Raw genomic sequence first — 26,217 nt, forward strand, 5'->3', positions numbered from 1 at the left:
TTTGTGAAATTTTTCATTACGTGTTTTTAAAATTCAATATCTCAATGATTTATGGAAATTTCGTAACGCGGTTTTCACCACTGTTTTCACCTGACAGAACTGTATAAACTGAAAAAATTATCGATTTCTTTTGTTGAAAATGAGAGCAAAAGCAGCTTCTTCGACACAAGCTTCTTTTCAGTGCACCTCATTTCCCCAAAAAAATGACAATGTTTTTCAGATAACATATAGAGTTCCGTAAGCTGAAAACAGTGGTGAAAGTTACGTTACGAAATTTTCACAAACAATAGAGATATTGATTTTTAAATATACATGATGAAAAATTTACCAAAAATGCTAAAAAAAGGAAAGGTTAAATGTTTCTAAAAAAAACTCCTGTTGCGTTATATAGCGAAAGTGTGGACAGATTGTATTCAAAATTTCATAACAATTGGTCTGTTAAAAACGGAGATATTACTTCCTGAAAATATATTGAAAATCCCATGAGCCAAAGGTAAGGACCCTCTTAAAATTAACATAAACATGATAAAAAGCTGGCCAAAATAGACAAACGGAAGTGAGAGCTATTTTTTCATACTCTAGCGGTCATGAAACGTCAAGAAAACATCAAAGCATCTAATCACCGGAAAGTAAAAATTCCTAATCCCTCGAGAACAGTTAAACAAGTCCAGTTTCTTAAATACATTACAAAAATTGATTCTTCAAATTTGATTTTTTCTGGCAAAATTAGATAGACCAGTTTTTGGCTACTCGATAAAATCAGTTGGTTCATTCATTCATTTTTGTGCAATTTGAATATACTGTGGTGTCCCAGTTTGAATTAAAATTTCGCGCTGAGGGAAAAAACGTTTCAAAAAATTTTAATAATTTAAATTTGAAAAATAAATTAAGAAAATCGCTAAACATAGGTAACCAAGTGCAACTTGAGTACTAGGTAGATCGTCGTCTAGGGAAGTAATGAATGTCGATCTTTAAGTTGTTAGTTACTGAGTGATGAGTTGGTAATGGTAAGTAAGGCATAAATGGGTAGAGGCGGTTTGGTCACTTCTGGTGTAATGGTCCTAGTGTTAGAGCATTAAGGGTATAGTTTCTCCAGTTCTAATGCGGTTTTATGGTGTGTAAAAGTTAACTTCCCTAACAATAGATTACTACTGCCAGTGATGGGAAAGTCATAAATAAGGACTTAACCATGCCGTTACCATTATACTGTATAATGGTTAAATCCTTATTTATCACTGGCCCATCACCGGCAATGGTAATCTATTGTTAAGCAAGTTAACTTTTACACAACGGGGTATTACCTATCATAAAACCGAATTAGAACTGGGAAAACTATACCTATGTTAAGTTTAGTTTGTAGTTTCATAAAATAGTGACCCCAGAGGTTCCCCCACAAGCGTAATTAAGTATTAATGTTTTTCTAATCTGAGATGTTGTGAAGTTTCGCCGATGTGAACACATGGTATCAATTTTTGTTTATTGTTTATAAATTCACAGTTCATGTTAAAATGATTTAAATCTTCCAAATTCAAACACAATTTAACACTCATGAAATTGTTTATATAAACCACGTGTTAGGAAGTTCACTTATTTAGACTTCACTTTTTTGTTAATCATGTTATGTATAACTAAAGTTTCTGAATGTTGTTACTTAAGTATTAGGAGTACATTATAACACATTTTTTAATTCCTCACTCGAAATTACTAAAACTTCACTTAAGGTATTCAAACGGGTCTAAACATTGGTCTATTTTGGAAGAAAGAACCTTGAGAAGTGCGGTTAAATTCATACCCTTGTGGACTCGAAAAACGCGAGAGTTTCAATATTTTCTTAGAGGTTTAATAATTTTTTTGCTGCTTAAATTTGACTTTTGTCCTCGAATGTTTTGAATTTGGTTGTATTAAAAATGTGTGGTAATCGCTAAATGCAATATGATATAATTAATTACCTGAAAACGAGTTAATCTCATGTAAATTCTTGGTTGTTTAAAATTGTTGATAAAGTGTGACATAATTTAACATCCTGTAAATTCTTTGTGTCCCCCATATTTTGTGTTTTATTTAGGGGCGCTTTTCCAACCTTAGGGTACCACTTTGCATTTGAACGCATTCCGTCATAAAAAGAAACACAACGTAGTGTTCCACTTTTGTGAAAATCACAGTCCAGGGCCAAATTTTTAATTTTTCGCGGGGTTTAAAAGTTTATTCACTTATAAGAATTTTCGGATTTTGGTTATCACAATGTATTTCTAAAAAATACAAAATCACTGAGTGTACTAAAAAAGACGTAGTGAGCGTATCAGTTCCAACTCTTTAAAAATATATCCGCATCGCCGCCTCCCCCGAAACCGAAGTAGCCCCATTCTGAGAGGAACCGGCTAAAGGACGACCACTCCTGACGACTTGAGCTTTATTTTCTTTTAAGTTTTTCCGTTGTTTTTTTAGATTTTATAATATTAATATATTTTTTTTTAGTTTAACCGTTGTATTATTTCTATCTCGCACGGTTGCTCACGAGCCACTGGACATACGTTTCTTCGGCTAGAGTAACTCATAATTTGCTTTTCTTTTCAGAAATCCACATTGAAATCCCCACTCAAATTCATCGGTAATTGATGTAAGTCCCGATTCAATAGGGTAGACCCCGCTATTGTAGAAATGAACAAATTTTTATGAATGAGTTCGATGATTTTATTTACACTTTGATTAAGTGAGACGAAAATGACAACCATTATGATTGTTTTTGTCTATTTTCCGTTTCATATTTCGCTACACAAAGTTCTCTGACAGCCGATCGTGAATCATTGAATTCAACCGTCACCCGATAGATGGCGCTGCCTGCATCATTTTTTCCCGCAGGATTCGATCGGAGACAAATAAAGGGAGTTTTGAATCCGGAATATTTAATTTCGAAGCCGAGTTAACTCGAATGAGCGTTTCCTTCCGAAGCCTGACGGATCAGACTCATTCACTGCCCACAATTTATCACTTCAAAATTGGATGCAAGGTCAAGGTGCGTCAAAAGGAACTTTCTATTTCAAAAATTTACCATTTTAGACATGTTTTAAGTTTCTTGTTGTCGAAATAAGTCTACATATAGTAAGAAAAAAAGACATGTAGCCCCGCCCACCCACCCTATCTCAATTGTGATGATTTTTTTATTCGTCGTTTGCTTAACTGCAAAACCCTTATTTCTCTGTGGGAAATTAAAAACAAGTTTTTGAATATCGTATTCTTTAAAGAAGATCATGTGTATACCCGCCCCGATCTCAATTCTCAATTGTGGTGAATTTTTCATTCGTTGTCAGATCGAGAGGGTTTAATTGCAAGATCCATATTTTTCTACAAGAATTTACCATTTTAAACGTGTTTTTAAGGTTCTAAAAATAAAAGAGATCATCACAATTGAGATGGGGTGGGTGGGCGGGGATTATATTTTGCCTTTTTTTATATATACATTGTATTCGTTGAAGAACACGATACTCAAAAACATGTTTTTAATTTGTTATAAAGAAATAAGTATTTTCCAGTTAAGCGCCGCCCCCTTGGTATACGGCGAAAAAAAAATCGTTACAATTGAGATAGAGCGGGTGGGCGGTCTCATACTTTGCCCTTTTGATTTAATATGTGTAGATTTTTCCATTCGCAACATGTTTAAAATGGAAAATTAGTAATTAGGCTCCGCCCCATAATTGCAAAATCCATATTTACTTGTAAAATATACCATTTTAACCATGTTTTAAGTTTCTTGTTGTCAAAAGATGGGTATGTATATTAAGAAAAAAAAAGGCAAAATATAAGTCCCGCCCATCCGCCCTATCTCAATTCTGATGATTTTTTTTTATAAATACCATATTTTTCTACGAGAAATTAGCATGTGAAATATGGTCTTAAGTAATCGTGTTATACAAAAAACTAAATGTATTAATCGTGATGAATTTTTCATTCGTTGTCAGACCGAGAGGCGGAGCGTAATTACAAAATCGGTATTTCCCTGTACAAACTTACCATGCTATACAAAACTCACTTGACATACACTTTGTAAAACTTTTATGACTTGGGCGGCTTAAGCCAAACCACCCTTATAAGTCAAACTGGCTATTGTATAACTTAACTCAGTTCACATATACCTAGTAAAACTTGACAGCTCGATTGTGGCAACAATGGACAGTAATAATCCTTGCGGTTCGGGTCTATAAAGCTTACAATAGCCAGTTTGACTTCTAAGGGTGGTTTGGATTAAGCCGCTTAAGTCATAAAAGTTTTTCAAGGTGTATGTCAAGTGAGTTTTGTATAAACATGTTTTAAATTTCTTGTTGTAAAAAGAGTACTACACATATTAAGAATAAAAGGGAAAATGTAAGCCTCTTCCGCCCTACCTCAATTGTGATGATTTTTTTTATTCTTCGTGACCCAAGGGGGCGGAGCTTAATTATAAAACATTTATTTCCCTAAAATGAAAAACATGTATTTAAGTATCGTATTGTTCAATGAATACTATGTATATAAAGAAAAAAAACAAGCCAAACATTAAGCCCCACCCACATCCATCTCAAGCTCAATTGTGATGAATTCTTCATTCGCTGTTAAACCGACGGGAGGAGCCTAATTGCTAAATCGATACTTTCCTACAAAAATTTGCCATTTTTAACATGTTTTACATTTCTTGTTGTAAAAAGAAGACTACACTACACATATTAAAAAAAAGGGCAAATGTAAGCCCTTGCAGTTATAACACCTTTCCTACGTTATAAGCATTAAGAAATATAAAATCACTACCTCACCCTAGATTTATTAAGGTGTTAAATATAAACCCCTCTGTAGGATCATTATAACGTCTCGTCAAGTTTATACTCGAAATAAATTAGATGTAATTCCATTGTTTGATTTGATTTTCGCCTCTCAAGCGTATTATAACAGGCTCATTTAAATAACGGCCAATATACCGGACGTCTCAAAAAATGTGTGTACTATCCGATTTATTTTATTGATTATATCAGAAACAATGTTTCTATATTCTTCATCAATCTATATTTACGTGCCGGTTAAACTTAATATATTTGTTTCCACCAAAAATATAACCGACCTCAAAAAATTATTAAACATTTTAAGAACAACAACACAACCAAACACAATATTTCGAGTAGTTGAGTTCAATTTTCATTATTTGTAAAAGTAAATATTTTTAATAAATAACACCGAGACCGAAAACAACGCAGCAACATAACAGGAAACAAAAAATTACCGCCTCACTATCCGGTCACATATTTCATAAAATATTAATGAAATGTTAAAACTGTCGGAAAAATTCAACAAAATTTTCGGGGTGAAAAGCTCTCTACAAGCCACACTTATTTTCCGAACGGAATTATTGCGAAGGTTAGTGAAGCTAACGAGAATTCCGAGGTATTGATGTTTGATTTATCAAGGTCTGTGTCTATGAATATTTCAGGAAGTTAATTTTATTTATTCACAATAAAATATTAAACTGCGTAAGTAAATCGACGTCTGTTACATTAATAATACATTTTTAATCGATACGTAGTTATTAATATCTTCGAGACAATATGAGCTTTCGTTATATGCGTACACTTTGTATTAGTGATCGAAGGGACGGTTTATGGCAGATGAATTGAGTCAATATATATTTAATTAGAATTAAATTGAATATTAATGTGTGATTAAGCGTGAATCTGGGAATCTGATTGGGAGAATCTGATGATTGATTAACTGCACGATTAAATTAACACCGTGATTAAGGGTTCCCAGTTTTAGTCTTAGTCTTTGATAAAGGAATTTGTATGATTGTTCATTAACTAAAAACATTCTGACAATATTTTTAACTTTGGTAAACTCTCTTTGATAAATGAAATTTTTATTTCTGAATGTTCGTCAACTAATTAATTTAATGTATACGTAAAAACTATAATAATTACAGTGATATCCATATATTTTAGGTAACTTTGATATCTGGCCTGCTGTACATTTAAAACTGTTCATTTACATAGATTCATAAAACATTTTACAACCGCAAAAAACACATAAAATATGCAATCACTTTAATGTATTTGGTGTTCCTAACACAACGCTTGTGAAAATATTAGGACAGTATTTCAATCGCGGTTTATTTTAGCAAAAAACTGCTATCTAGTTTTATCTTTCACTAATTATCTTCCAAGCAACACAATACCTATAAAATACAAACAAATCGATAAATCTATTTTCTGTACTTTAAAAAATTCATCAAGCATAACTTGCGGTCGTCGTAGTACCACACGTGTTAAAATACAGACAATATGTTTATTTGGTATAGTTACCGACAATCGATATTACATCCTCCATTAAAAATACAAAACGCCGCAGCAAATTAATGATAAATTCCCTGCCTCCCCGAACACGGTCATCAGAACTCAAATATAATGCCAATTCCTTGCGAATTGTAAATTCACGAAACGAATTTTCGTTTGAAAACATGCTTTGATTAGTTCTTATATTATTAATCAAGTTCTTGTTAAGTCCGCTTTAACGCTTAATAACTTTTAGGCGGCCATAATTATTTGCGTTATTTAAAACGTAACAAGGAGTTTTGTAACCGCGTAACTTCCAAACTTGGCCGAATGCTTTATTGTGAAATGAATTAGGGAAAGTTTAAGGATTTTACATTAATCTATTTATAACGCTAGCGGAGGGAATTAGATGCCGCAAAACGAATCAGTTAAGCAAACTTTTTCACAACAAGCGAAAAAGCGGTAATTATGTCCGAAAACAAAGAAAAAACAAAAGTTAATATTTACTAACAACCTAGGAAACAACTGGTGAGACGTCGTCAATAAATATTGGCAATTTGTGTTTTTAATTGGAAATTTCTGTAGAAAGAGATTAAAATTTTTAATTTAAAATTAACAAGTCTAACTACTAAAGTCATTAAAATTTTACTTTTTTAAGCACAGAGTGCATACATTCCATCTCTGTCATTATTAATTACAAGGGTCAATAATTTTCTCTTCAAATACTAGACTATGTATTTGCAAATGGTAATTGGCGTATTCGTTTACGCCTACCAATTATGCAAAATACACATCAGAAGTCAGATCCGTCCTTAAAATTAATTATTATTTATGCAATGGTAGTCCATATGAGTGAATTGCAATAATGCCTACATTAAAAGTAGCAAAAATGGGTCTAGTTGTGCGTATTATACAGGACCGTACGCAGGCACTTCGGCTCATGACACAACGAAAACCGCCAACAAGGTGTCTCCTCTCTGAGTTTAACCCTCTGGTAAATAAGAAATCCCCAATTACCCATAACAGAAAAATCAAGTATATTTCATTTCATATTCCTGCTTAAGGCCCCTAATTGTGCAAGACCGGGCCTGCGTTAGTGTCGCGTTCGGGTGAACATAAACCTGTAAATTACAGTTCGGTGTAAACTGTCACTGATACAATCAGTATTTGCGCCCAAGGCATCAGTTCGCCCCAAATCGTTTTACGAATACATCTAAATTACGACTACTATTATTACTGAATAACAATAACAGTATTCTGGGAGAGTGGGCGACGAAAAAGTGCCAACGCAGACTGTTATTATCAATTTTGTTGATTTCAAGAATAAACTTCATTAAAAGTTACATTACTCAAATTAAATTTCCCTTTTTTAATATATTTTTTTTGCAATTGTTGTGAACTCTTATACTTAATTACAGACAGACTTCATCAAATTTCAGTTATTTCAGAGAGCATGCATATTCCTATATATGTTAGTACTTACATGATGCGCGTGAATTCAAATTTTCGCGCCAAAATGTGACCAGAACCCCCATCATATCATACAATTACTTTCGTACACAAGGTGAAATAAATTTTATTTTTCCTGCCCACTTAGCAAAACTAACTGAAACTTGTTTATTAAATTAGGGTGTGATTCATGATATTTATTGGTATTAAATAAAAATGTGAAACTGGTAATAAAGGTAATGAATGCTCGTAATACAAACATTTTATTCTCATCGAGTTGATTGCTATCGTCACGAAAGTAACGAATATTTCTCGACAGTTGCTAACAGCATGCCATTTTCGTTCACACAGATTTTCAAGTCGGGGGTTGATGAGTTCGTCGTTTGTAACTATAATTTTGCTTCTTATACAGGGTGTTTCATCGGAAACGTAATGCCTTATTCTCTTTGTTTTTTGAATAATTGTCTTAATTTCTTTTGTAGACGTTACCTGTTGCTTGGATTAAGATACTCTCCTAGTATTTTCCTAAATTATTCTTCGATGTAAATTTTTATAAACAAAACCTTGTGTTATTTTACTGTACTTTGAAACTTTAATTTCTACGAATACATTTTCCAGGGTTTTAATAACTAACCGCTTCAGTCGACTGGAAACGATGTAAACTTATAAATTTTGAATGTTAATGCATACACTCTAATGACGATCGATCAACTGAAACAGTTAAGAAAACAGCGACCTGCTTTTTTTTCTGAATTGAAATGGCAAATTAAATTATTTTGGTAAATGACTGAACAACATTAAGAGTAATCTCTGAAATGAAGAGAGGGTGGGTGGGCGGGGCTATTGCTTGTTTAGAAAAGACTCTGCAGGAAAAAGTTAAGCTTAGCCCCGCCCACCCACCCGCTCTCTCAATGTTTTTCTGAAATAAGAAATAAATTTTATAGCAAATAGTATATCAAAAATTACGATTAGCGCTTTTTTTAACAGCCTACGTTCTACCTGACATACCCTCTAAGAAAATAAAAGGTGATGGGAGGGGCTAGTATTCGTTAAGATAAGACTGGTTTTGGTAAATGACATATTCTCTAAGAAAATTAAGGGCGGGTGGGCGGGCCTAAAACTTTCTAAGATAAAACTGAACAATATTAAGAATAATCACTGGAATGAAGAAGGGGTGGGCTTTTGCTTGCTAATAAAAGACTCTGTAGAAAAAAGTTAACTTAGCCCCGCCCACCCAGCAAAGTTGATTGTAATGCGTTTTTACTGAGTAACTTGTGATTAGTCGGCGTCTTTAGTAGTGTTAATTTCCCGGAGAAAAAAGTATCCAACGGTTTGTACTTACACCAAATTTTAGGCAAAAGAAAATTGTCTAAGATTACAGTCCAACAAAGCTTCTTACAAGAAATTTAAAATTTCTTTTACCTTCTACAATTCAAAAACATGTATATAATTCGAGTCACAATCTAAGCAAAAAAATATTTAGGGGAAAAACTCAAGGCGGATTCATAAACCACAAGCACAAGAGTGTTCTGTTTTAAAATTTAGTTAAGAAAGTATTAGTTGTATTTGGCCTTAACTGGTATACCTCCGACGCATAATTTTGAATAACACGTAAATGTACTCGCTGCACTCGCATTCTGAATGTTTTTTTTTTTTATTAATTTAGTGTCTTAAAAACATTTACGAATGAACTGCTAGCCAAGACTACTTAGTTTGAATCACAATAATTTTTTAAACAAAAGTCTATTTGATTATTAATTTGTATATCTGGCACCAGTTTTATGATTAGTTTAAATTTCCTAGAACTGTGTGTAGCTTGACACTGAATCACCGAAGCCTGGAGGTTTGAAACTAAATTTTAATACATGTAACAAGTTCGAGAAAAGTTTCGTTTCTCCATTCCAAGTTAGACTACATCCAAAGACGCCTAAGAGAACACAAACCAATAAAGTTCGACTACGAAGGAAACAAATTATAGCAACCGACACTCTTTGAAACAAGAAGGAGTAGTAATGAAAAACGTGAAAAAAAGAATTAATAAAATTTAACAATATCATCTTGTGTATCATCAGCTAATTGGTTTTTTCCGCTTTTTCAAATAAATAAAAAATATTTTTTTGTATAACTAATCATTAATCAATCTCTGGCCGCTCTCCCCTACATCATATTGAAATTAAAGTTATTATATTATTACTATAAATCATCATGGTTCAAGGTTTATTATAATAAGCGAATCTCTTTTATTTTTTAATTTTAAATACATATCTCGGACCCCTGCAGCCATCTTCCCCAGCACACCATAGTTACACCACTAATTAAATCATGTTGCGGAAAAATATCTCATTAACTACAGTGTTGTTTCTACAATAACCTTAAAATACCACGAAACACTAATGACGGGTAGGCTAAAAATTACAGCACTCAGAGAAATGTATATTCTTCCTCAAATAAACTCCGAAACGAAGCCACTAGTGCATGTATCTCATTACACCGTTCCCTATTTAAATGGAATTATTTGTTCCTGCTATACGAGAGCAATACCACAAAGACTGTTAATACGCCACAGTGAGCTGGAAAAGTGTTACTCAGTATTTTTTCTCTTATCTAAGGATAATTGTTTGGCCGTTATATTGACCTAAATAAGTATGTTGTTTATTTTCCTCGCTTCGCAAGTGTAATTTATCAGACGTAAAAAAGACCGTAGTATATATCGATAAATTCGATGTTTGTTTGGGAAAATCGACAACAGAGTTAGTATAACAATGAGAATAACCTGTGGAGGATTCTGTGTCAGTTGATCCATATGTTTTCATTGGCACGAGAATTTACGAGGAGACGAAAGCTTTAAGTTTGTCGCTATTTTGTTTTCAGGGCAAATAAAAGATGAGGTCGAAGCTAAAAACATACTAAGTAGTAGAAACATCGAATACAACGAATGTATATAGTCATAAATCATGATTGGCTATCGGTCTTGCTGAAAATTTTATTAATTTGATGATTATAAGGACTACAGCTTAGAGAAAAATTGGTCTAAAGTTATTTACCCAAACAAATTCAATGCTAGGTGAAACACATGGTATTACACAATTTATCAGTTTTGAAATTGGTTCATATAAACCACGTGTTAGGAAATTCACTTATTCAGGCTTCACTCTTTTGTTTATCAGGTTATAACTAAGGTTTCTGGTTTCGGTTTAAATTTCATGCCGTCGTAGACGCGTAAAACGGGAGGACTTTATTATTTTTTAACAGGTTTAATATAACATTTTGCGGCTTGAATTTAACATTTATTCCCGACGGCGCAGCTCTAGAGCGTAGCGTTTCCGACCCCAGCTGATTGTGATTTTGATTTGAAATAACATATGATTTCACATTATGTAGCTGCTTACTTGTTGTTTAAAATTGTTGAAAAAATGTGATGTAATTTAACCTCATGTAAATTCTTTGTTGGTTGAAATTGTTAGTGTGTCGTAATTAATTTACGCAATTTTAGTACTAATTCAGTCATCGTTATCAATTCGATAGAGATAGAATTTGAACTTAATTGAAATAAAAGGACTCATGGGGAGGCCCGCGTCGGCGTGAAATGCGCAGCTTGGTTCAGTAGCTGGCTAGTTTGCGCAGACCAGGTAAAGAGTAGAATATGCGGCAGGTTTTTTAGAAATAGAAATGTGAACTGTGTGTTATCCATTTTTATTAAACAAATCGTCGCCTGAGAACTTGTTTGATCTACAGACCTGAGCGCACTCAGACCAATGTCGACTCTAAGCATTCAGAAACGTTCTGTGTTCTGATATACATCCTAACCGGTTTCGACCATAATTTCTACGGGAAAGACTTGCTTGGTCGGACTTTCTTTACAACGAATAAGTGAATATTTTGGTAGATACATGTGTTAATTATTGACATGCAACTATTTTTTGTTTAATTAGGAAATAATTCTTTAGTTATATTTGGTAAAATTCCGCAAATTAACAATGCTCTTGGAATCGCTATCATGCAATAGATTTTTTCGGAAAAGTGTAGTTATTTTTATCTTTTGAAAACGTTAGGACTTACTTTACATAAACTTTTAATTAATTTTTAATTATAATTTTTAGCAATAACGCAACAAGTGATATTCGTTCATTTGTGATGTCTTTTTGTTTTAATAATGTTCAACGAAATAAACAGTATCCAACAATAAATTTTATTTTGATTTCGTGTTATAACTAATTTTAAAAATAAGAGCAAAAAGTTTGACTGTTGTAGAAGTGTCACTCAAGATTATGCAAAGTCGATTTCTATAAAAAAAAGTACATGAACATTTTAATTACATTTCAAAGCTCTTGACAGGTGGTTTCAACTTTTCGAACTTTTAGTTTTGGGATTTTTCAGTTTAGTTATTATTCAATCTTTGGATTTTATAATTTCTCATTTTTTCAATTTTTCGATTTTCGGTTTTTCGATTACTCATTTTCCGATGTTGGAGTTTTAGGTTTTTTCAATTTTTCTCCTCTTCAATTTTACGAGTTTTAAATGTTTCGATTTTTCAATTTTTGACTGTTATAAACTATCAATTTTTCGATTTTTCAATTAAACGATGTTTCGATTTTCCCATTTCTTAACTGCCGACTGTTTCGAGTTTTCAGTTTTCCAATTCTTCGATTTTTCATCTTTTTGATCTTTCAATTTGTCTGTTTTTTAAGGTTTCGATTTTTCGACTTCACTTTTCTGATTTTTCGATACTTCAATTTTTTAATTTCTCAGTTTTTGGATGTTTCAGGTTTGGGATTTTTCAGTTTTTCTTTAATTTTTCAATTTTTCCAAATTTCAATTTTAGGATTTTTCAGTTTATTTATTATTCAATTTTTCGATTTTACAATTTCTAAGTTTTGTTTTTCAATTTCATAATTTACAATTTTTTTGATTTCTCAATTTTCTGATGTTTCAATTTTACGTTTTTTCAAATCTTTTCCTCTTCAATTGTACGATTTTTAAATACTTCGATTTTTCAATTTTTCAAATTTGACTTTATAAGCTCTCAGTTTTTCGACTTTTCATTTCTTCAATTGTTCAATTTTTCAATTTTTTAAGTTTTTGATTTTTCAGTTTTGGGATTTTTTAATACATATTTCGATTCTTTGAGTTTTCGATTTTTGACTTCTGGATTTTTTAGTTTTTCGATTTTTGAATTTTAGATTTCTGAATTGTTTGATATTTTAATTTTAAAATTTTAGATTACTCGATTTCTTGATTTTTCAATTCAATTCTTCGAATTTTTTAAATGTTTCGACTTCTTAATTTTTCGATTTTTCGAATTCCCGGTTTTAGATTTTGTTTTTCAATTTTCGCTTTTTCAAATTTTCCATTTTTCAATTTTTCAAATTTGGGTTTTATAAACTCGATGTTTCGAGTTTTTAATTAATCGATGTTTTGATTTTCCCATTTCTTGACTTTCGGGTGTTTCGATTTTTCCGTTCTTCAGTTCTTCAATGTTTCGATTTTTCAGGTTTTTGATTTTTCAATCCTTCGATTTTTTTAAGGTTTTGATTTTTCGACATCAATTTTTCATTTTTCGATTTCGCAATTTTTCAGTTTATTAGATTCTCAGTTTTTGGATAAATCAGTTTTGGGATTTTTCAGTTTTTCCATTCTTCAGTTTTTTTTATTTTTCAGTTTTGCGATATTTCAATTTTTGGATTTTTTGATATTTCGATGCTTCGACTTTTCGTTTTTTGACTTCTCGATTTTTCCATATGTCGATTTTTTTACTTTACCGATTTTTCAATTTTTCGATGTTTAAATTTTACATTTTTCAATTTCTTGATTTTTCATTTCAGTTCTTCGATATTTCAATTTTCGAATTTTTCAAATGTTTCGATTTCTTAATCTTTCGATTTTTCGAATTGCCGGTTTTACAATTTTTCGATTTTCCAATTAATCGATGTTTTGATTTCCCCATTTCTTGACTTTTCGAGTTTTTCGATTTTCCTATTCTTCAATGTTTCGATTTTTCAGGTCTTTGATTTTTCAATTTTTCGATTTTTTTAAAGGTTTCAATTTTCCGATTTCACTTTTTGAATTTTTCGATTTCTAAATTTTTCAATTTTTCTCAATCTTCGGATTTTTCCATTTCTCAATATCAGTTTTTCAATTTTTCGAATTTTTAATTTTTTAAATCCAAATCTCGATAAATCCATAGATTTATCGAGATTTGGATGTTTCGATATTTTGAGTGTTCAATTTCTAGATTTACCAATTTTTCAATTTTTAACTTTTTCGATTTTGGTCTATTTCGGTTTCTCAATTTTTCGATTTTTCAATTAATCGATGTTTTGATTTTCCCATTTCTTGACTTTCGAATGTTTCGATTTTCCTGTTCTTCAATGTTTCGATTTATCAAGTTTTTGATTTTTCAATTTTTCGATTTTTTTAAAGGTTTCAATTTTTAGACTTAAATTTTCTAATTTTTCAATTTCTAAATTTTTCAATTTTTTAGATTCTCACTTTCTAGATATTTCAGTTTTAGGATATTTCGGTCTCAATTTCTCGATTTTTCGACTTCATGATTTTTCGATTTCTCAATCTTTGGATTTTTCCATTTCTAAATATTTCAGTTTTTCAATTTTTCGCATTTTTAAAAATTTTGATATATCGATTTAGCGAGATTTGGATGTTTCGATGTTTTGATGGTTCAATTTCTCAATTTACCAGTTTTTATAATTTTTAACTTATGGTTTATTTTGGTTTCTCAATTTTTCAACTTCTCGATTTCTCGATCTTTTGATTTTTCGATTTCTCGGTTTTTCGATTTTTTACTTTTCGGATTTTCGGTTTTTGGATGTTTCGATTTTTCAATTATCCGATTTTTGAATTTTTCGAGTTTTTAAATTTTGAAATTCCGATTTTAGATTTTTGAATATTTCATTTTCTCGATTTTTTGATGTTTCGATTTTTCGATTTTCATTCCTCCGACATTTCTCTTTTACAATTTTTCGATTTTTTAACTTTCACATTTTTCGAATTTTAAAATTTTTCCATTTTTTGATTTTTCCATTTTTCAGGTTTTCTAATTTTCAAATTTTCGATTACCTATTTTAATTTTTCAATTTTTTTTTTTAGTATTAATATCATACAACGTATCGAAAAAAAACAAAAATTGTCACTAAAAACATTTAAAAATTCATACAAAGTAGAACACAATGTTTCTAAAACAAAAAAATAACTACATTTTCCCCAAAAAATCCATTGGATTATTACGATTTCAATAATATTGTTAATTTAAAACGTTTTGCTAGTATAAAACACAATTAAAGAATTTACTCTTAGTTAAACAAAAAAAACAGTTGCATGTCAAAATCGAGTGAAACATGTTGTAAATAAAATCATCTAAATATGCACCAAAAATGTTCACTTATTCGTTATAAAATCCGACTAAACAACTAGAATCAAACAAGTTCTCGAAATAATCTCCGAAATTATTGGACCAATTGTTGTGAAAAAATTTACCATTGAGATTTACTACCAACAATTTAAAATCAAGTCAGTGAGTTTGTGTAATTTAGTAACATCCGAAATTGACAACTTATTATTTGCTCAAAATCATTTTTGAAAACAAAGTAGAATACATTTTTCGAGACTTTAAAATCCTTAATACTTTATTTGTTGCCGGTAAGACCAATTTTATTTTAGGAAGAAAAGGAAATTAACGAAAATTAAATAAAATATCACCTTGTTTTGGAAAAATTGATGCAGTATAGACTATGAAGGCAATTTTTCAAAAAATTGTTTATTTAAGTTATAAATCTTAATTCAAAAAATTGTTAAGAAAACAACTTAATAGATTAATTAACTGATGCAGTACACCGTAGGACTCAATCTCATTAGGTAATCCGGTAACTCCCTTCGTAAAATATTTAAACAAGATGATTAATTAAAACGGCCATTAAAGCATTGAAAATTAACAAACAATGATAATTTCTGTTAATCCATTAATGTAGTTGTCGTTAAAACCTGCAGCACTTGCATTAACCTAAACTACCGTTGCATATTTAAGTTTAAAGTGAACAATTACCTAGATTGCTTGTTCTCTTTATCGATTACCTACACAAACTCCGATCTTCAGAAAAATAACATTAACCTATTCCCTTACCTATCATTTTCAGATCTTGTACACCACACCAAGTCGGAACACAAAATGTCAATAAAAGCCACCAATGGAAACGTCCCTTCTGAATAAAACCACGTACACCTACATTAGCACAACGTCTTCCACTAACCTCGTAAATAATTCCACTTAATTCGAATCAATTATGCAGCACCACAGCAAATTTATGTCAAAATCATTATCTTTTATTTATAATTAATTAATTACTTGAGTAAACGATATGGCCGCCCCATCTATTATTCATCCCATCATCCTCTCATTTTTCCCCGAATGCTCCCGTCAGAACCGACGTTCTATTTGCATATCCACCGCAGGAAAAAACGCACTTTGTAACGCAACTCCCTCAAACAATGACTGAAAACTGAAGCTTTCAGTTTCATCTTTCGGGACGGACCAACAATGGAATCGGTGTTATTTAAAAAAACACTAATTTGAAACGTTACCCTGCTGGTACATGGGCGCAGTGGAACTGGAGGAGACGCTAGCAGTGCGAGAAACTTTTGCCACACTCACCATGACACTCGACACTAACAACTGAAAGACGAAAAGCTAAGAATAGGTTTTTGGGAGCTTTTTGGTAAGTTTCGCGCCACGTGTACTAGACTAATGAGCCGATAACAGCAAAAGAAAGCTACTTTGTTTTATTGCTTTTATGGCTCGTTATTTTCAATAATTCATTGATTGCTGTTCAATTCTTGGATTGCTGGTGATTAAAGACGGGGGCTTTTCATAATTTATGTGATGGATTCATTGATTTTATTTGTGGTGTCATTAGAGGCGCACAGGGTTATGAAATGGTTAACTGGGGAACTTTGAAAGAATTGCGACCTGGACTGTACGAGTACTCCCAGTGCAATATGGCTAATTACTGCTTTGTTATTTATAGATAGGGTGTGTCGGGTGGACGTTAAGGTGTTTATTTCACTGACAATGACGTCGCTTTAGTTATTCAGACAGCATGAAATACTAGTAATGGATTCCGTCACTTTTACACCTACATTATTATTACTGGTTTGTATTTTCGCTAAGTACATCGAATGTGATTGATTTTTATGAAAAATGTTCTTAGTCATAAATATTCTACAACCTATACTTTCCGTTTTACATTCGAAGGTCGGATATTTGGTAACTACCAACAAAACTGAACGTAGAGTAATTTTGTGAAAATTGTATGGAAAACGATTTTCTAAAAACTACGCTTTCGTTCTACATTGGAGTATTCCAGACTTTGTTCTGTAAATAGCTCTCTCATTCGGTGAAATAGGGGTGTAAGCTAAAAGCTAACTTTGTGATAAGTTGCGTAATGCTTATACAAAATTACTATGCTTTTGCCGTACGGTACATAAGTAATCACGTTTAAAAAAAAAAAAAACTGTGCCGACAAAAAATACAAAAAAGCCTATAATTTTAAATAATACCAAACGTAGTTTTCCGAAAAATGATAAAATTTCATTATGCGTATTTTATTTTTGATGAGAACACTTATAAGTTAAAATAAAGATAATATCTATGTAATGTTAAAGTAAATGTAAAAAAACGTCCTTGTCCTTCAAATGAGTTTTTCTCTAGCAAAATTTTATTAAGACGTCATCAATATTTTTGCAAGGACACGCATATCTATGAATTTGGATAAATCCAGTTGAATACTAATGATAACAGTATTGTATTCCCAAATTTTCGTGAAAATGGAGCGCACCGTTCCTGATTTAATCAATAAAATAAACTTAATCACTCATAATTTTTTTGAGTCACCCTGTATAAGTAATTCCAAGAATTATGAGTGCATTGATAAAGCACAAATATCGATCCATCATATTTTGCACATTTTAGATAGGATTTATTCGACAAAATTTTGAGATGACGTCATCAATTTTTTGGGAGGGAATAAACGAGTACGTTTTGATTAAGAATTTACCATGATTACGATAACCTTAACACGTCTGCAAGATTTCAGAGCATTCGGTTTTGCACTTTCAAAGTTAAATTGCAATTAAAATATTGCTAAACAATTTTGAATTTTTTCCAAAAATCTGGATATCTAGGACGAAAATTCGACACGGATTGATACACCACAAATGCAAAAGTTTCTATCTTATTTTGAAAAATTAAAAAAAAAATACTGTTGTAAATTTTGGAGATGACGTCATCCCACTGGTGGTGGGGATGATTAAATTTTGTTTAGTGTTTTACCATGTACATGATATTCCTAATATACGTACATAAAAAATTTGACAACAATTGGTCCAGTAATTTCCGAAATTATCTGCCTAATAAAAATTCGGACAGGCGGCAGGCAGACAGACAAATAGAAGGAAATGGGAGACCTATTTCTTCGTACTCTAGGAGCCATAAAAAATCGAGAAAACAAAGCTTATGCTCCAGAAGAAAAAAACATTTTTAATTATGCTCATGAGATTATTTGTACCCAACTTTAATGTCACACGTTTGTTATACAAGGTGACTGCGAAATACATGCAAAAAAAAAAATGGGGAATAGCTCACAATATGATTATGTCACTGGGTAAAATTCACGGTCCTAAGTAGTAGCAGTGTCTAGAAAAAATTATTTGAAATTCAATGTAAATTGTTGTACGCGCCGCTGGACTGTTTTGTGACCTACATAATTACTACAATGAATGGAACAGAGCGAGTCGGTTAAAGAACCAAAAAAGTTACTTTATCAGGCACTTTTTTAATCGCAACGTGAAAAACAGGAAAAGGGCCAGTTAGCATCGAGCGGTCGGTGAAATCGGTTTATGGTGCAGTTTTCCCATGCAGATTGTGTCGATATGGTAATGGGTGCATCAGTGGTACAGCATCTCCGAGATCATGGTACCTTCAACCTCAAACTCACGATCGTGGCCGTGATAGGACAGAAAGAAGAAGTTGGATTTTCACAGCTTGTAGTGCATCCTACATTAAAAGAATACGGCCACATCCATACCATGTTGACAAAGTGCACGGTTTGGAGTCCACTGATTGTTCACGTTGTGTAACTCACTTTTTGTCCGATGGAACTCCACGTAGTCGTCAACAAGTACGATTTCAAGAGACGGTTTTCGATAAATGTGTATCAGTTGGATGAACCAGTTCGTTTGTGGAAATCAACAGTGTCCAGAAATTATCGAAGAGCTTCAACAAGTGAAAGTGACACCCGCTACTCCGGTGTTTTTTTACCTATCAACAAACCTCTTGCGACGCTCTGACGCCTGTATTGCTAGTCAAGGACAACATTTTCAACATTTCTTGGAAAAAGGTAGTAGCATTCTAAGTTGCTCTTATTTCTGTTCCAATAAACAACGTAAAATCGTTGTGACAAGGACCAAACATCCGTCAGAATCAAAATTACCAAAAAACTTTCACACTGACCTTTAACGATGAATGAGTAAATGAATGAACGAATGATAAGCAGCAAAAAGTCGGTTTTACTTTTAATTGAAACTGAAAGTGTTTAGGTCGTTTTTATTCGAACGTTTTTCCAACTCTGTTTACAAGGTGGCTCAGTGCCTTCGTATCGAGGGTGGTTCATGGGGGTTTTGCCCCATTCGATTTTTAATTTCTTTTTTCTATATTTCGGCTCTACTAGGGTGGGGGATGCCGTGGTTAAAATATTTGCACTTATTTCGCAGTCACCCTGTATAGGCACAACATAACAAAGTTTTTTTTTATCTACTTATAGCTCTAGCGAAACCAGATGACAGATATACATACTGAATAACCCTCAAATCGTCATTAAACTCAACCTTTACAAGGTGCTTAGTCTCAGCTAATAATAATCAAGCAGCAAAAGAAATTTGGTGTTACATTTAAGTACTATTTTTTAAAGGAAAAAAAAATATGAATAACAAAAAAAAAATGTAAGTGTGAAATTATAACAAATAAGTTATTTAAACAGAATTTCTCGCACCCCTGAAATGCATTCGAACAAATATATCTTCCTGGAAAAATTAAAAATAGATTTTTGTGAATTTGATTTACTCTTTATGACAGCCCTATAAACATGCTCTGTAGTGGTGTAAAAAACATCTCTCCAGCTCCTGCGCCACGAATACAACAATGTAGTACGTTTATAACAAATAACCAACGGGAAAAATATATTATTAGTACATGCTTAACTTCAATTGTTTATGTTTATACATTGAAAGAATGCGACTATTAAGGACGTACCAAGTTGTCTCCTCTAAACAAGGGCGGCGACTAAAATGATTAATTAAGTCTACAATGGAGCGAAACGTACTAAATATTATTTTGGGTAAAAATGGGTTTACACTATATGAAAGTCACTCCCGAAAATCATAGATCTAGGAAAAATCATACGATTTGCTTTTAACAGGCTTACACTATGTTATTTGAAATTAGTTACTTATGATTCAAATTAACCGTGAAGTACTGTCAAACATCCGATATAAGTAAGTAAATGTGGATGCATTGGTAAATTATTTGTGCAGGCCCATAATATTTTGCGTATTTTAAGATTTATCTCTCAAAATTTTGAGATGACATCATCGAATTTTGAAGGTAAACACATACATTTTGGTCAGAAAAAATATCTTAATGGAAGTCATATAGTGTAAACACACTTTAAGAAGCTCTTATAAATCTTATTTTATTATTATTAAAGATAAGGGGGCGCCACATTAGTGTCTTCCCAAATTTGGAGTAAATGGGGCGAATCATTCTTGATTTGATAATGATTAGAAAAAACATTCAATGAGGATGAGATTCGAACCCACACGGACAGAGTACAAGTACAACAAAACAACCCAACAAATTACTGTTTCAAGAATAAGGAAAATATCGCACAAAAAATGTTTGTAAAGCAGTTGTGATAAAAGTCAAGGCGGAACCACGAGTACAAGGGTGTTGTATTGGATAAAATTTAAATAATTTTACTACGCAAAATAATGATCAAATTGTTGGTCAAGATGATTAAACCAATTTGGTTAGCGTTTTACCATCTACACGATATTACTTGACATACATATAAAATTTGACAACAATCGGTGTAGTACTTTCGAAAATTATTATCTGTCTAATAATAAGACAGTCGACAGACGGTAAACGCCAGACAAACAGACGGAAACGGAGACCTATTTTTTCATACTGGGGGGTCAGGAAACGTTGAAACAATATGAACTTAGTCAGGCGCACGATGGGCCCATTAACAATGCTTCTTTAGCTTATACTTGGAAAATAAAAATAAATTGCGTGTCTAAAGTTGGGGATATTTTAATCTTTCTGTTAAATTAAAAAAAATGAAGATCTTGTATCCATATCCCAGAGATCTTTCATCGATATCCTTAACTTTGGACGCACTTTTTATATAAAAGCTTTAAACTTATTTATGCAGGGCCGTGTCATATTTTCCGATAGACATACACTGCTTTCTATAACATTTTAGGACTTATCTCTACCTAATACTTTTTTTCCAAATAAGTTCAAAAATGTTATAAAATACAGATTGTTCTATGTGAAATATATGAGAAAACTGACTCTTTGCACATTAACCACCCTGTATAAATATATTAAAGCATTCCCAATTTTTTACACGTTAGCTAAGGGAAGGTAATTAAAAAGATTTCCGCAAAATTCCAGACGAACAAACTTTAAACTTGGCCGAGTTGAGAATTGTTAAAAATGACCAGTTTTTTACATAAAAATACAAAAATAATGTTTACATAATATTTATCTGTATTTTTTATTTCCCATCTAGCGATTGGTTACTTTCATGTTTCCGTCTGTCTGTCTGCCGTCTGTCGTTTTAAGGTTGTCAAAGGCATGGTAAATCATTAACAAAAATGTATTCGTTGATGACGTTATCTTGTAAAGTGACCCATTAAATGTTATTTAAATTTCATAAAATAGCTTGCTCCTGTACTTGTGGCTTATGAAGCTGTGTTGAGTTTTCATCCCAGAACGTTTGGAAAAAACAAAATGATAAAACAACATTTTGCAACTTAAGTTTTAAAGATTTAAGCTTAACGTAAGCATGGTAAATCGTTAATAAAACTATATCTTCTCCGTTTTCCAAATTAATGATTTGGATTTTTTAATGACGGATAAACTCAATAGTATGTTGTTAAGAAGGCTTTGAAAAACTCAAAAAATGGTAAAAAAGTCCCTGAACCAAATTTTTGAAAATATATATTAAACATCATTAACGTCAAATTTTGATATGTTTTAATGCAAATTTAATTAGCAATCTGAAATTCCAATAAAAATGGCATGTGTCAACAGTAAAAAAAGACATTAATGATCGTATTCCAGCAAATTATTAAAATATTAATAACTACTTATTTAACTTTATTTTAGACATGCAGTTCATTAAAACAAATAAGAAATTACAAAGTTAATTTTTCAACTTTGAAGTTTAATATTTTCAAAAGTTTGGTGCGGGGATTTGTTTAACCATTTTTTTCAAGTTATTCAGAGCCTTGTTAACAACGTACCCTTGATCTCCTTGTATACGTATGCTTTACCCACATTCATTTATTTTATATGTTATCAGAAAGGAAATTGCAAAATCAAATTTTATATTTTTTAAAGAGGTTGCATTTATTGGACTGTATTTCAGGGGTAAGGAAAGTTTTATAAGAAACGTAAATCTGCAAAAATTCTTATTTATGGTGTAGATTGAAAAAATGCAACTGTGGTTTGTAATTTTCAAACGAATCACTGTATACACATATTTCAAAATAATTTCGAACTTAGCCCAAGACTTCACAGGGAATGCATAATTTTCTGCTGCCAGAATGTTGACACAACCCATTTTTTATAAAATGTATCTAATACTCCTAACATTTAGGTCGATTTTGCAACTAGGCTCCGCCTCATAACTGCAAAATCCATATTTCCTTGCAAAAATGTATTATTTTAATCACGTTTTAAGTTTCTTATTCCGAAAAGATGGCTATGATGTTAAGAAAAAAAGGCAAAATATAAGCCCCGCCCACCCACCCTGTCTCAATTCTGATATTTTTTTTATTCGTCGTAAGCCGAGGGGTGGATCTTAATTTTAAAATCCTTATTTTTGTACGAGAAATTACCATGTGAAATATGTTCTTAAGTAATCGTGTTATACAAAGAAAACTAAAAGAGATCCGTCTCGATCTTAATCGTGATGAATTTTTCATTCGTTGTCAGACCGATGGGCGGAGCCTAATTGCAAAATCGTTATTTCCCTGTACAAATTTACCATTTTAAACATGTTTTAAGTTTCATGTTGTGAATAGAAGTCTACACAATTAGAAAATTTTGTATATATAGCTGTCCCAAAGTTTTAACGTTAAAAGATTAATACTGTAAGGCCATTCCAACATATACAGAAAACTGACTTTGGTAGTAGACTATGGTATTTTTTTGTTTAACTTATAATAACTGCTGCAAAATTTTTTAAAAATGTTCATTTGATAAAATCGACTTCAATTAAAATGAAATGTTGACTGAATACAAAATACTAAAAACATTTCGAATGAATCTTAAATCCACATCTAAAATCACTAAAAGAAAACAGAAACGTCGACTAATTAATTAGTGTCACAGTAAGCTCATCGATAAATTGGTGTTTATATTATATTACGAAAATATGAGGAAGGTCTAATGGTTTGCTAGTTGCGTGTAGGTCGCTGAAAATATATGTCAACGGATTCGGTGGAACTCATTAGAAATGTAGGCTAAAAGTACTTTCCATAACAGAACGTCCTATTAATAAATTACGCACTAAATTTACATTTACTTAAACGTTAAACCATTCACCCTTTATATTTTGCATATTTAAACAGCTGCACTGGAAAACAAATAAACACAAGGTGTTAGATCCATATAATTATTTAAAAGCAGTACAAGTTGTAATACACGACGATTAAATACTACATTAAGTTCTTAAACGGATATCTCTGCAGGATAAAGCTTTCTGCCGTCAATGTTTGTGTGTCAAAATTAAGTAATTCATAAATGACCATTAGAAAAAAAGTAAATTAATGGTATATTTTTGATCTTCCTACTGTATACACCACAGAACCAAGTTCACTGAAAATATTTTTTCTGAATATTACTATTGTCTACATCTTCCACTTTTATTGGTAAAATAACTAGGTTAATACTAAACATTGACGTAAATAATGTGAAAACGATTAAGTTAAATGTTCTTGCCTAGAATAGCTACAAATAAAAGAATGATTTTCTAAGGTTGTTGCTAAGATGACGTGGACAAGAAATAATGGTCATCCGTAAGAATTATTAATTACAAAAAAAGATAACTGCTACTTTATTATTCTCTGACATCATTAGAACGTTGAAACTAACCTACATTGTCTCATTTCAGAATATGGGACAAATTAGTACATCCAGGATTGTTATTTCTTGTCTATTTCTACGTAACAACAGCCTTAAGTAGAGACACGCAACAATTTCTCAAAAGATAGTACTCAGATATTTTTTGTACTGTTCACTTGCTATTATTGTTAAAGTAAGTTTTAATATCAAGTAAAATTTCCTGTGACGACTGTATTAGGAAATTATTATTTCCCTAAAGGTTAACCTACATTCCATTAAAAATAATGTTTGACGACATCACGTAGTTGCCATCGCAACGAATATAAGCAATCTAATTAGTGGAATATGGAAATAAATATATTTTAATGCAGGATCTTTTGCCTTGTGTCTTATCTTAACCTTTACACAAACAGATTTCATTCCTTTTGATGCATTTACAATATTAATTTCGTTTGCGGAATTCTCTGCAGCTAAAATAATTTTTATTTTCTTTCAGACTACGTCATGGACGTCAGTCATGAACTAACTTTATTAGTTTTTTTTTTGTGGCTGCCTGAGAGGTAGACCACCAATAATTCAGGTCGCATGATAAATTGCTACCTACATCATAGAAACAGCAAAATTCTTAAAACATTTATCACGTAAGCTCCCAGAACCTTAACATAATTGCCTTGTTAATAATAATCTAGCTGTCTCACATTGCACCAACGATCAAAATGGTATTTTACGCCAGACAAAACAATTTTAATTTTCAGCTGTAAAATTTGTATGAGTCAATTAACAAAGCCACTTTAACCGACCGGCATGTACAACGACCAGAATCAATATTTGACTGCAATTACCATTTATTTATATACATCAGAATAGTAGGACTCCTCAAATTTCCGCATAGAAAGCTTCAATTCAATCCTCTCTCAATTTCATTCTCAAATAGCCCCAAGTTGGTAAATCTTGGAAAGTCGGAGGACCTCCTCGAGAGGACCAAGATAACAACCAGCCGCCTGAGAATCAATTAAGACATGGATGCAGGTTATAACCGGCTGGATCTCCTTGTAATTTAACTTCGTTAATGACGCACAAAAGTGTTGATCACCGGCACAATCACAACACTGTAATTATTTTAACCGTAAATGGAACTACTGGCTTTGATTAGAGTGAAAATTGCTGAACAAACAACACATGCGTGTTTTTTTGTTGTTTTTGGACAAATATCGAATCTGTTGCGTGACAAGTGTATTATTATATTATGGAACATATAATTTTCTGGAATACATTTTTTGGAAAAACGTTGTAGAATCAATCACATTTAGGTTTGATAAGTTCAGTCTTAATATGTGTTCTATACTATCAACATAGACACTAAATCAGTCAAAATTTATATTACAAGTTATTTTTTCTTAGCAAAATTTTACAATGACGTAATCAAATTTTTGGTGGGGATAACTTGTAGATCAATATTTCTATTAAATTCATTATTAAATTTTTATGGAATACAGCAAAGATTACTTAGAAATATAAAACAGAAGACGAATACCATTATAACCCTCTAAGCTTTCCACGGGAGCAGAACGAGTGTAGATTTTTCAGAACTCTTAAAACTAACACTCTCATAATAATAATAATAATAATAATAATAATAATAAATACTTTATTCCCAACAGGCTAATATACACCCAATTACAGGGAACGATATAATTAAAACTAAAACATTACTTACATGATGTTATAACTTAAAAAAAAAAAAAATTAAACTAAATAATCACTTAATTAATACCATAAACTTCCAATATAGAATTTTGCAACATTTTAAAAGAATTAACATTTATGTCACAAACTCCCGCTATCTCATTACATAAGTCACACATTAAATTAACTGGAGATTTGCGTAAAACATTGGTTCGATTCGCTGAACAATAAAATATAGTACTCTGTCGAGAGTTGATTCTTGGTACTTTAAAATTGAGTTTATTAAGCAACTGGGGCACATCAACTTTATTATTCAGCATATTGAACAAAAGCTTGACGACAGTAACAATTCTTCTAGTTTTTAATGATACA

General features: G+C 31.7%; 1 protein-coding gene across 5 annotated transcripts in view; it reads right to left on the reverse strand.

The window, feature by feature from the left end:
- The window catches only part of LOC135127922 (uncharacterized protein), a 187,137-nt gene that overhangs the window by 118,218 nt on the left and 42,702 nt on the right, over positions 1-26,217 (reverse strand). The window lies entirely within an intron of this gene.

This window comes from Zophobas morio, unplaced genomic scaffold, assembly GCF_036711695.1.
Source record: "Zophobas morio isolate AGI-343-1 ecotype UQ-CSIRO unplaced genomic scaffold, CSIRO_AGI_Zmor_V1 ptg000012l, whole genome shotgun sequence".
Taxonomy (NCBI): domain Eukaryota; kingdom Metazoa; phylum Arthropoda; class Insecta; order Coleoptera; family Tenebrionidae; genus Zophobas; species Zophobas morio.